Source organism: Hyperoodon ampullatus, assembly GCF_949752795.1.
Source record: "Hyperoodon ampullatus genome assembly, chromosome: 20".
Classification (NCBI taxonomy): Eukaryota; Metazoa; Chordata; class Mammalia; order Artiodactyla; family Ziphiidae; genus Hyperoodon; species Hyperoodon ampullatus.
The window spans coordinates 29,414,419-29,425,060 of NC_136933.1; the positions used below are offsets into that span (position 1 = coordinate 29,414,419).

The window sequence follows — 10,642 nt, forward strand, 5'->3', positions numbered from 1 at the left end:
AAGTTAATTAAAATTGGTAAAGCACCTCACTTAGAGTGGTGCCTGATACATTTCAATTTTTAATGTAATTTTTAAAATGTATGATTGGATGCTATTGAGCAGCTTTAGCTCAATACAGCTTTTCAAGTAATGTTTTTCTAAAGCAGAATATGTTCTTTCGAAGAGTAGTTATTCCTCTCCTCCAGGTGGCATTCAAATATAGGCGGGGCAACTTCTAGATCAGGGTATTTTATTTTATTTTATTTTATTTTATTATTTTTGTGTGTGTGTGTGGTACGCGGGCCTCTCACTGCTGTGGCCTCTCCTGTTGCGGAGCACAGGCTCTGGATGCGCAGGCTCAGCGGCCATGGCTCACGGGTCCAGCCGCTCCGTGGCATGTGGGATCCTCCCGGACCGGGGCACGAACCCGTGTCCCCTGCATCGGCAGGCAGACTCCCAAACACTGCGCCACCAGGGAAGCCCAGATCAGGGTAATTTAGATGCGGTCCATGATTGGACGAGTGACAACAGGACATTTCAAATAACCCAGAGAGATAGATCTCCAGGGAAGCGTCTGAGGATTATTTTCAAATTCCTGGCAGAGCTGGTGATTTGTTCTCCTTGACTTGCCATATGTCCCCACGCTGTTTAGACTATTTGATTGACCACAAGATCCTGACAAGTCCTCTGTAAACAAAATCAAAAGAAGAGGATTGTTCTGACTGGGACTTGGAATTGGCAGCTACATACCCTGCTTGATCATAAGACTTTAGAGAGTAAATACTTTCCTGAAACTTAATTGTTCTTGATAAGTTTCATTTGCTTAAGCCTCCTGCTTGTCTCGTAAAATGCTAACGTTACTGGTAACAAACACAAACAACGCAAGTACTGATAAATTTTAAATAAAGGCTTATCATTCAATAAGGCTTCATCCCCATGGATGGATTTACAGGATTATTCCAGAATCTGAGAGTATTGAATCTTGTGTGTCCTCATGTTGCATCCCCTCCCCCCAAAAAAAGGGTGAAGGTGAAGAATTAGGCTAAGGAAGGATCCTGAAAATACTAACACAAAATTGAAGCTGCATTTCATAGTTTGTCCCTCTTCGGGTAATGTTGTAATGATCATTGCTCAAGTATAAGTTTTTAATGCCACTTTTTGTTTTGGAACCTAGAAAACCAATTAAACCAAAACTAGCTTTAAGAAATAGTCAAGTTTTTTTTGTTTTTGTTTTTGTTTTTGTCCCTTTCCGGCGTTCAAGATGTCGAAGCGAGGACATGGTGGGTCCTCTGGTGTGAAATTACGGATTTCCTTGGGTCTTCCGGTTGGAGCCGTGATCAACTGTGCTGACAACACAAGAGCCAAAATTCTGTATATTATCTCTGTGAAGGGGATCAAGGGATGACTGAATAGACTTCCTGCTGCTGGTGTGGGTGACATGGTGATGGCCACTGTCAAGAAAGGCAAACCAGAGCTCAGAAGGAAGGTACATCCAGCAGTGGTAATTCAACAACGCAAGTCATACCGGAGAAAAGATGGTGTGTTTCTTTATTTTGAAGATAGCGCAGGGGTCATAGTAAACAACGAAGGTGAGATGAAAGGTTCTGCCATCACAAGACCAGTTGCAAAGGAATGTGCAGACTTGTGGCCCAGGATTGCATCCAATGCTGGCAGCACTGCATGATTCTTCGGTGTGTTTGTAAAAGAAAAAAAAATAATAAAAATTATTTGCTCCAAAAAAAGAAAAAAGAACTAGTCAAATAAAATATGACTAAATTTCTTCTATAAAAATAAATATTTCTAATGCCCACCATTCAGAAGGATATAAAAAATGGAAACTTACACTGCACTGGTAAAAATCAAAGTTCAAGGGCCATTTTAAAATATGTTAAAAATAAAACAACAAAGCTTGTGAACTAGAAATTTTGCTTATAGGAATTTCGTTAAGGAAATCATAATGTACGTATGCAAAATACTGTTACATAACAGTATTTTAAGTACTATTAAAAATGAAATGTCCAGTGATAAAATATTGGTTAAAAGTTATGATATATACATAGAATAGAATCCTATGTCTTTACTAGACTATAAATTAAAGGAGTAAATTATTAATTTGAAATTATATTGACCTGAAAATTATCAAATAGTACTTTTTTTAAACAACTTTATTGGAGTATAATTGCTTCACAATGGTGTATTAGTTTCTGCTTTATAACAAAGTGAATCAGTTATACATATACATCTGTTCCCATATCCCTTCCCTCTTGCATCTCCCTCCCTCCCACCCTCCCTATCCCACCCCTCCAGTCAGTCACAGAGCACCGAGCTGATCTCCCTGTGCTATGCGGCTGCTTCTCACTAGCTATCTACCTTACGTTTGGTAGTGTATATATGTCCATGCCATTCTCTCGCTTTGTCACAGCTTACCCTTCCCCCTCCCCATATCCTCAAGTCCATTCTCAAGTAGGTCTGTGTCTTTATTCCTGTTTTACCCCTAGGTTCTTCATGACGTTTTTTTTTCTTAAATTCCATATGTCTGTGTTAGCATACGGTATTTGTCTTTCTCTTTCTGACTTACTTCACTCTGTATGACAGACTCTAGGTCTATCCACCTCATTACAAATAGCTCAATTTCATTTCTTTTTATGGCTGAGTAATATTCCATTGTATATATGTGCCTTATCTTCTTTACCCATTCATCGGATGATGGACACTTAGGTTGTTTCCATCTCCGGGCTTTTGTAAATAGAGCTGCAATGAACATTTTGGTACATGACTCTTTCAAATAGTATTTTTAAGGGAAAAAGCAATTTGACAAAATCTGTATTATGAACTCATTGTCAGAATGAATCAATGGGCATTATTATTATTAAATTAAAATATTAACAGATTATCTCTGCATGGTGGGCTTTTGGGAGTTTTTCACGTCTTTCTGCTTATCCATGGTTCCTGTATTTTCTAAAATGAGCAAGCATTTTATCATAAGGAAAAAACAGCATGCTGCCTTGCTTTGCTTGTTGGAGCAAGGAAGAGCCCCAATATGGACCCTTAACATCTTTAATTCTATTTTTTTGTTCCATTCCTGCCAATAAGTGCAACCAAGAGAAGAAACACATGAACAAACAAGCACTGACTTCTTAACCATTTCCAGTTTCCCCTAGTTGTCCTCATGGGATTTTTTTTTTTTTTTTTTTTATACTTGGGCACTAATATTGGTGTCTTCTGCAGCTTTTACTGCTAGAGTATCCATGACCCTGATTTGGGACAGGACAACTTCTGGAGGATCTTGGAGCACTTTTTGAAGAAGAGATCTTCCAGTCAGTCAATGCTGACAGACTTTTCAGCAAAAGTTTCCATAAATCCTCAGTTCTTCTTCATGGACAAATAAAATCACAGCTAAATACGAGCATCGGGAGCCAGTGAGATTTTCCTCTGGTAATAGGGTCTTGATTTTTTGGCCTAGTGGAGTGGAAAGTCCTAAGTTTAGTAACTAAGGAAGCCACTGTGGTCATGGGGGTGGGAGCAGGTACTTAGAAGTCCAGCAGACATTCATGATGTGTGTCCCAGCGAAGTGATAAAGAACCCCCTTCTCTCAGAGGAGCTCCTGCTTCCATGGCAACAGCAAAGCATCCAGAACTTAACCAAGAGGGCGATGGTCAGCTATTAACAACTTGCATTATTTCAAGTGCCTATTCTTCAAAAATGAGGCTCACAGTTAGGCACAGTTGTTGTCATTTTTGTTGTTATTATTACTACTGTTATTATTTTAAATCTAAAATGTGGTGGGCTTTTGAGCAGCCAATCAAGTACATCACTGTGAGATTTTTCTCAGGTATTCAGCATTAAACATCAAACAGTTGATGATGTTAAACTGTTGAACTACATTTGATGTCCTACAGGTCCAATCCTGTTATGTGACTTTGCAACAAATAATATTTATGTAGAGCAGAATGACAGCATTCCAACTATTTTTCCAATCTACAGGCAAAACATCAAATCACTGATTACAGCATAGTACAAAATGCAAACGTTATAAACTCTGACGTGGTAGAAATATTTTCACAGAAAAGTCTGGAGTTGGAGAGGACAAGAAGAAAATATTAGAAGGACGTTAACTTATTCTTCTTACTTAGTGGGGAAATTGATGTACTCTCTTAAGTAGATCAAAGAAGAAATGAAGAATTACATAGTGATAAATATAACCAATAAAACACTAAAAAATAACAAGGCAATGAAAAAACACAGAAAGGTAGAAGAGAGTTAGGCAGAGGTAGCACAATTTCTTCATCTTTCATTGAGAAGGATCTTTAAATGCTATATAAAATTAGTTATAAAGAAATAGAGGTACACACATGCTATATAGAATTATTATATTATCAGAAGAACAACAACAAAACAAAACAAAAATTAAAGATGAGACTGGAGTTAAGAAGGAGGAGTAACTTTTGTTTCTATTTAATACCAGCCATAAAAAGAAACATAACTGAGTTATTTGCAGTGAGATGGATGGATCTAGAGACTGTCATACAGAGTGAAGTTAGTCAGAAAGAGAAAAATAAATACCGTATGCTAACATACATATGGAAGGTTCAGGACAGGAATAAAGACACAGATGTAGAGAATGGACTTGAGAACACGGGGAGGGGGAAGGGTAAGCTGGGACGAAGTGAGAGAGTGGCATGGACATATGTACACTACCAAATGTAAAATAGATAGCTAGTGGGAAGCAGCCGCATAGCACAGGGAGATCAGCTTGGTGCTTTGTGACCACCTAGAGGGGTGGGATAGGGAGGGTAGGAGGGAGACGCAAGAGGGAGGGGATATGGGGATAAATGTATATGTATAGCTGATTCACTTTTTATACAGCAGAAACTAACACACAATTGTAAAGCAATTATACTCCAATAAAGATGTTAAAAAAAATAGTGCAATACCTACATGAATGTGTAAATCATACTATTATATTGGTTTTATAATTCATGTGCAATTTTATGAAGTTATATGTACACATATATTTAATTTTAATATAATCTATTTTAATTTAATTATTTAATATAATTTTAATATAATCTATTTAATATATATTTAATTTTATAGCTATAAAGAATGGTCTAGAACCAGCATGGAAACAAAGAGGGCAGGAGCGGATGTCCCACACTTAAGCTGTGTGAAGTTCAGAAGTGAAAACGGTGCATCTTTAAAGGGATTCAGCCGGAGTTCCCCGTGTCTCAGCGAACACCCAGGCTCCATTCGAGGCAAGGAGAGAAGGAACGTTCAGGAAAAAGGTGCAGTATTTGAGATGAGGTTGACTCCCACGGTCGGTGTGGAATTGTTGGGGGACACAGACGGAGGCGGGGTAGAGATGAGAACCTGCAGGATGACGGGGCAGCGTGGAGGCCGGCGCTTCCGCGGGAGACCCAGGTCTCCGATAGAATGAGAATAATCAAGATGTCGGTGATGATGTCTGTCTTTACCCAGTTTTTTTTTTTCTTTAATTTCTGTGTGTATATGTGTCAATATTGTCCTGAGGTGAGGCATGAGGTTCCACTCTGATATTCTGTTGCAGGAAGTCCTCCCCTTTCTCCCTGGACCATGTCCTTCCATCTGCCCTCCAGCCCCAAAGGGCAGCCCAGTCCCCCCCTCGAGCGCCGCACAAGTCCCTGTGTCCCCGCGGTGGAGATGGAGGGTGGAAGCCGTGGAAATAATTCTCCTGATCTTTAGTTCTGGCAGTTTTGCCCTCAGCTGCCTCAGAGGAGAGCGGTGAACTTGAGGAAAGGTAAGGACCTAAAGGCAAATGTTAATTTTAACAAGGGAGGGAAGTCACTTTTGTTTCAGTGGGTAAATAGGGAAGGTCTCCTGAGTAGCCTTTTGCACATGGTCGGCAGCCGCGTTCTCCTCTCTCCTTACCCCCGTTTCCCTCCCAAATATAAACGTGTGTATATATGTTGTACATGTATAAACCATCTAGGTGTATGTGTGTATATCGATCTATCTAGGTACTCATTTATGTAGATATAAGAACTTCATTTAATGATACATTCCATACTTCACCCGGAGGCAAACGTGTTTACCTTCACGCTGGCCGGGTCCCATGGTTTGAACTGCTGGGCTTATGAGTCCTGCCTTGACCTCTGGCTGCGCTGTTGGCATAACTCCCGATTCAGTCCTCTCCACATCTCCTTGATTGCCTCTTTTTGCTCATGCCTTCTTGAAACCTTTTTTGACCTAAAACGGTGGCTTTACCACCCAAGAGCCCTCACACGTGGCTCATACTTTTGCGTGAGTTGTGCTCATCATTTCTTTTTTCTAGGAAAACTATACCCAAAAAGCCCACCCACGTGGACCAGCATTGGTACTTATGGGACTCCACCAGACAGCCGAGCACGTATTCCTGTCCTCCGGTGAGGGACTTTCTGGGGCCCAGCATGTCTCTCTTTAGTAGACTGGCTCTGAGCAAATGCTGTGAATGGGCTGCTGAGAGGAAAACCCATCCTCAGGAAATGGCCTTGCTGGGGGATTCGGCGGCGTGGAAGAGCATCGTGCATGGACAAGTGGTCCACAGGCTGTGAAGGCTGGGCTTGCAGGGATGGGGATCCAGGGAGCTACATGCAGGCCTGTCATAATCAACCTCTCATCAGGGATTGTTAACTGAACAGAACTCCATGGCAGGGCGGTAATTGTAGAGGTGGAATCCAACGTGTGGGGAAAGTAAGGGTTAGTTATTTCACTGAAAAGTTTCATCCTCTTTGGTGTCCCCAATAGCCATGTCTGCCCATTCCCACAAAAACCTCGTTTTGGACTTGCCCTCTGGTGGAATTTTCCAGTATCACCCTGACTTCAGGAATATCTCGTCAACTATTTTTCAAAAGTACCCAAGGAAATGAATAATTTAGTTTATTTTTAGTTCATATATGTATGTGTGTGTATATAAATATGTGTTTGTACGTAATTACATAGGTGTATGTGTGCATGATGTATGTAGATACATATAAATGTATCTAAAAATACTTTTTAAAAGATTTAGCTGGCTACAAAACACAGGTGGGACTTCACAAAGGGACTGAATTGAAATCTATACAAATCAGTGTTTAAAATAAATAATAAGTGCTGAGTCATCCACAAAAGGGCTTTGCAGAGTAGAAGGACTGGGCCCAGAATATTCTAAGAGCAGCACATCACCACAAAGACACAGGAGTCCCTGCTAAGTCACCCTGATGCTGCAAGAGATTCTCTTTCCCACAACTTCGTGGATATCTGGGCACTTTTCTCCCTAATGGTTACAGCTTCAAGTCACATTCTCCAGAGTGTATTGCTTGGGTCCTTTTTATTTTGTGATCACTGAACCTTGCTATAAAACTGTACTGCGTGAGTGTAAAGTTTGTGAACTCCAGTAATATACTTTTCACTTTGAGTCCATAGGATACCATGGCTGTGCTGGAATACTACATGGGCATCTGAAAAGAAGGGCCAAAATGGATGCTATGGTCTTCAATTAAATTACCTCTCCAACTCTTTCTGGGATACCTCGTTGCACTAAGGAATCAACAGTCAAATGAACTCAATCTCTCAGAACACATGCAGGGAAATTCAATACACCAACTCTTAGGGAGACAGTTTCTACCATCTGAATAATGCAAGAGAAGGAGCTGGAGAAAGAAGTTATAAAACATGGGCAGAATACATGCCTCTATTTCTTTATTGGATGGAGACTTTCTCTTTGCTAATTAATTATTCCTTTATGCATGACTATTTTTTCACACCCTAGCAAAAATTAAAGCAGAAGGCTTCAAGACTCGAAAATTAAATGGTCATTGTGTGTATGTTCCTAATTATCAAGCCACTTCTCTGAGCCTCACTTTGATCTCCATTAAAATTGGAAGATTCGTCTAGATGACCTCTAAGATCACTTTCAATCTACAGATTCTGTTAATTGATGACATTACTGTCAGCACCCTATACGTACCACCTCTTTCTCTCTCTTCTCTCTCTAGATATATATCATACCCTATTTCACGTGTATACACACACACACACACACACTACTAAACATACAATTTAAAGCCCTAGAAACCAATTTCTCAGAATATCATGCCCTTTCATCTTCTAGAACTGTAGAGTTTGAGGATAATATTCTTTTTTATCAATACTGATATTGGCAAAATCCATTGGCTGATGGGAATTTTCAGCCAGAGGAAATGTACAGCTGTTTCTCTAGAAAGAGAATGACATTATCTGATTTTGTCTTCTTGAAAATCTTCCAGCTCAGTCCCGAGCCTATTACCAGGAGGAAACGTGATTTAGGAAGACCGGGGGTGGGAGGGAGATTTTATCTTTCTTATGACTTCACTTCATGCTGTCTGGATGGCCATCATCTTTTACTTTACTCTTAAAATCCTCAGACTTCATGTGCTTCTCATTGAGGAATTAATATTTAGGGAGATATTTAGGTACAAGATAATTTTCATATTAAAAGACAAAAATATCTTTTTATATTTTTTTCCACACAGCTGGCTGACTCTTTGCTACTTGGGGAAAGTTGATGGCATAGTTCCTCCCTAAACAATAAGAAAAAGAAGGATTTTCTAAGAGAAGCACTGCATATATTTGGGATAGTCAGAAATTCTTTAGCCCCCAATACCCTCATCTCTCGAATGAAGGGTTTGCATTAAGATCTCTTTATGTGCTAACATTCTAAGAAAACCAAGCATTTTATTCAGTCCATCAGCAGACTTCAGCCTAAAGTCAAAATCCCAGAGTCCCAAGAGAGAGGAGCACACCAGGCGTACAAATGACAAGGATGCATTAGATGCCTGAGTCTGCAGAAAACGCAGGGGTCTTCAGTTTCTGCATCTGATTGACAATGAGTAACTGAGGCACAGCAAAGGATGCTGACTCTTTTAAGACCTCACAGGTAAGTCTATATCGTAGTTTTCACACATTTACTCTGCTGATCTTTATCTATTATTACCCTTTCAGGAAAAGAAGGAACTGGTCAGAAAGACAACTTCAAATTGAGGTAGCCAAACAGCCATCTCTCCTGGTGGAACTAACCAGATCATCCCAGATTAACTGTCTCCAGGTTAAAACAAACAAGATATGACCCGCGATGAGATTGCTCCATTAACTACAAAGCAATTCATTGAAAATAATAATAGTAATAATAATAAACCGTTTTACTAAGGTATGATTGACCTACAAAGAACTGCACATACTGAATGTATGTAACTTGACACTTTTGGGATAAGTACACACTATGAAACCATCACCACAATCTCTGCTGTAAACATCCATCCCCTCCAAACATTTCCTCCTACCCTCTTCGTTTATAATTATTTTTTGTGATAAGAACACTCAACCGTAAGAGCTACCCTCTTAGCACATTTTTGAGTGTACAATACAGTGTTATTGACTATCAGCTCCATGCTGGCCAGTAGAGCTCTGGGACTTGAGCTATTGTGTAAACAAAAATGCCATGTGCATTTTTAGAGTTTTTCAAAGTCTTCCTTGTTTCTGAAGGGTCTACCTGAGTCTAGAACTGCACCATCTCCTCTGTCGCATCTTGCCATGCTTTCCAAACGGTGACCGTTTGAGCTCTGGGCCTCAAGACCCTTATGCCCCACATGCCTACCCTGGCGTTCTGGGTGTAGATGAAAGGGCCCACCACCGGATGGCATGTGGCATCCTCAGAGGCACCCACGGCATCAGAAGATACAACAGAGGAGTCTGGGAGAAACTAGCTGCCCTGGGTGTGGGGGGGTGCAGCCAATGGGAGAGGAGAGGTGAGAAGAAACCACGCGCACAGATGAGCCTTCTTTCTCCCCTCTGTGTATCACTCTGAGCTGAGTGTGTGATTTTCCTACTTGCACACATTCACAATCCCACACTCCAAGAAACACACCTGCCCACAAACCCGTTGCCTCTCTCCCAGCTCTTGGTGACGTGGCGGCCGGTGCAGTAACAAGAGGACCATATGCTTCCTGGGTTTCCTTCTCCCATACTTTCCCTTCATCCATACCCTTAACCTGGAAACTCCCAAGTAAACTGAGAACAGACTGAGGTTCTCCTTGGGCTCTGCTTCATGGAAGACCCAGGCTAAGACAATTGGTGCCAGAGCGCTTCTAAAAAGCAGGCCCTTGAGATGGAACTCTGCAGTAGGATGGCTCATCTACCCAAAAGCAGTTGGAGCCCTTTATGGATGTATGTATCTTAGATTGAGAGGCTATAGTAAGTACCATGGACTGGGCGGCTTAAACAACAAACTTATTTCTCATGGTTCTAGAGGCTGGAAGTCTGACCTCAGGGTCAGGGTGCCACCATGGTTGGGTTCTTGGTGAGAGCCTTCTTTCTGGGTATGTCCTCACATGCCTTTCCTTGTGCATGCATGGAGAGAGAAAGATAGATGGAGAGACAGACAGACAGAGACAGAGAGACAGACGGAGAGACAGAGGCAAAGAGAGAGGTCCTTCTGTCTTTTCCTGTTTTTATAAGGGCACTAATCCCATCACGGGGCTGCATCCATATGACCTCATTTAACCCATTTATCTCCCAAAGGTCCCACCTCCAAATACCATCACATTGGGGATCAGGGCTTCAACACATGAATGTGACGGACACAAACATTCAGTCCATAGCATTCAACAAGATGGTAAGAACTTCTGGTAAG

At 41.0% G+C, this 10,642-nt stretch overlaps 1 pseudogene across 1 annotated transcript; it reads left to right on the forward strand.

The window, feature by feature from the left end:
- The first annotated feature begins 1,240 nt into the window (after positions 1 to 1,240).
- On the forward strand, positions 1,241 to 1,663 carry LOC307068669 (large ribosomal subunit protein uL14-like; annotated as a pseudogene). The gene has a single exon. The product of its transcript is annotated as a large ribosomal subunit protein uL14-like (transcript).
- Positions 1,664 to 10,642: the final 8,979 nt, after the last annotated feature.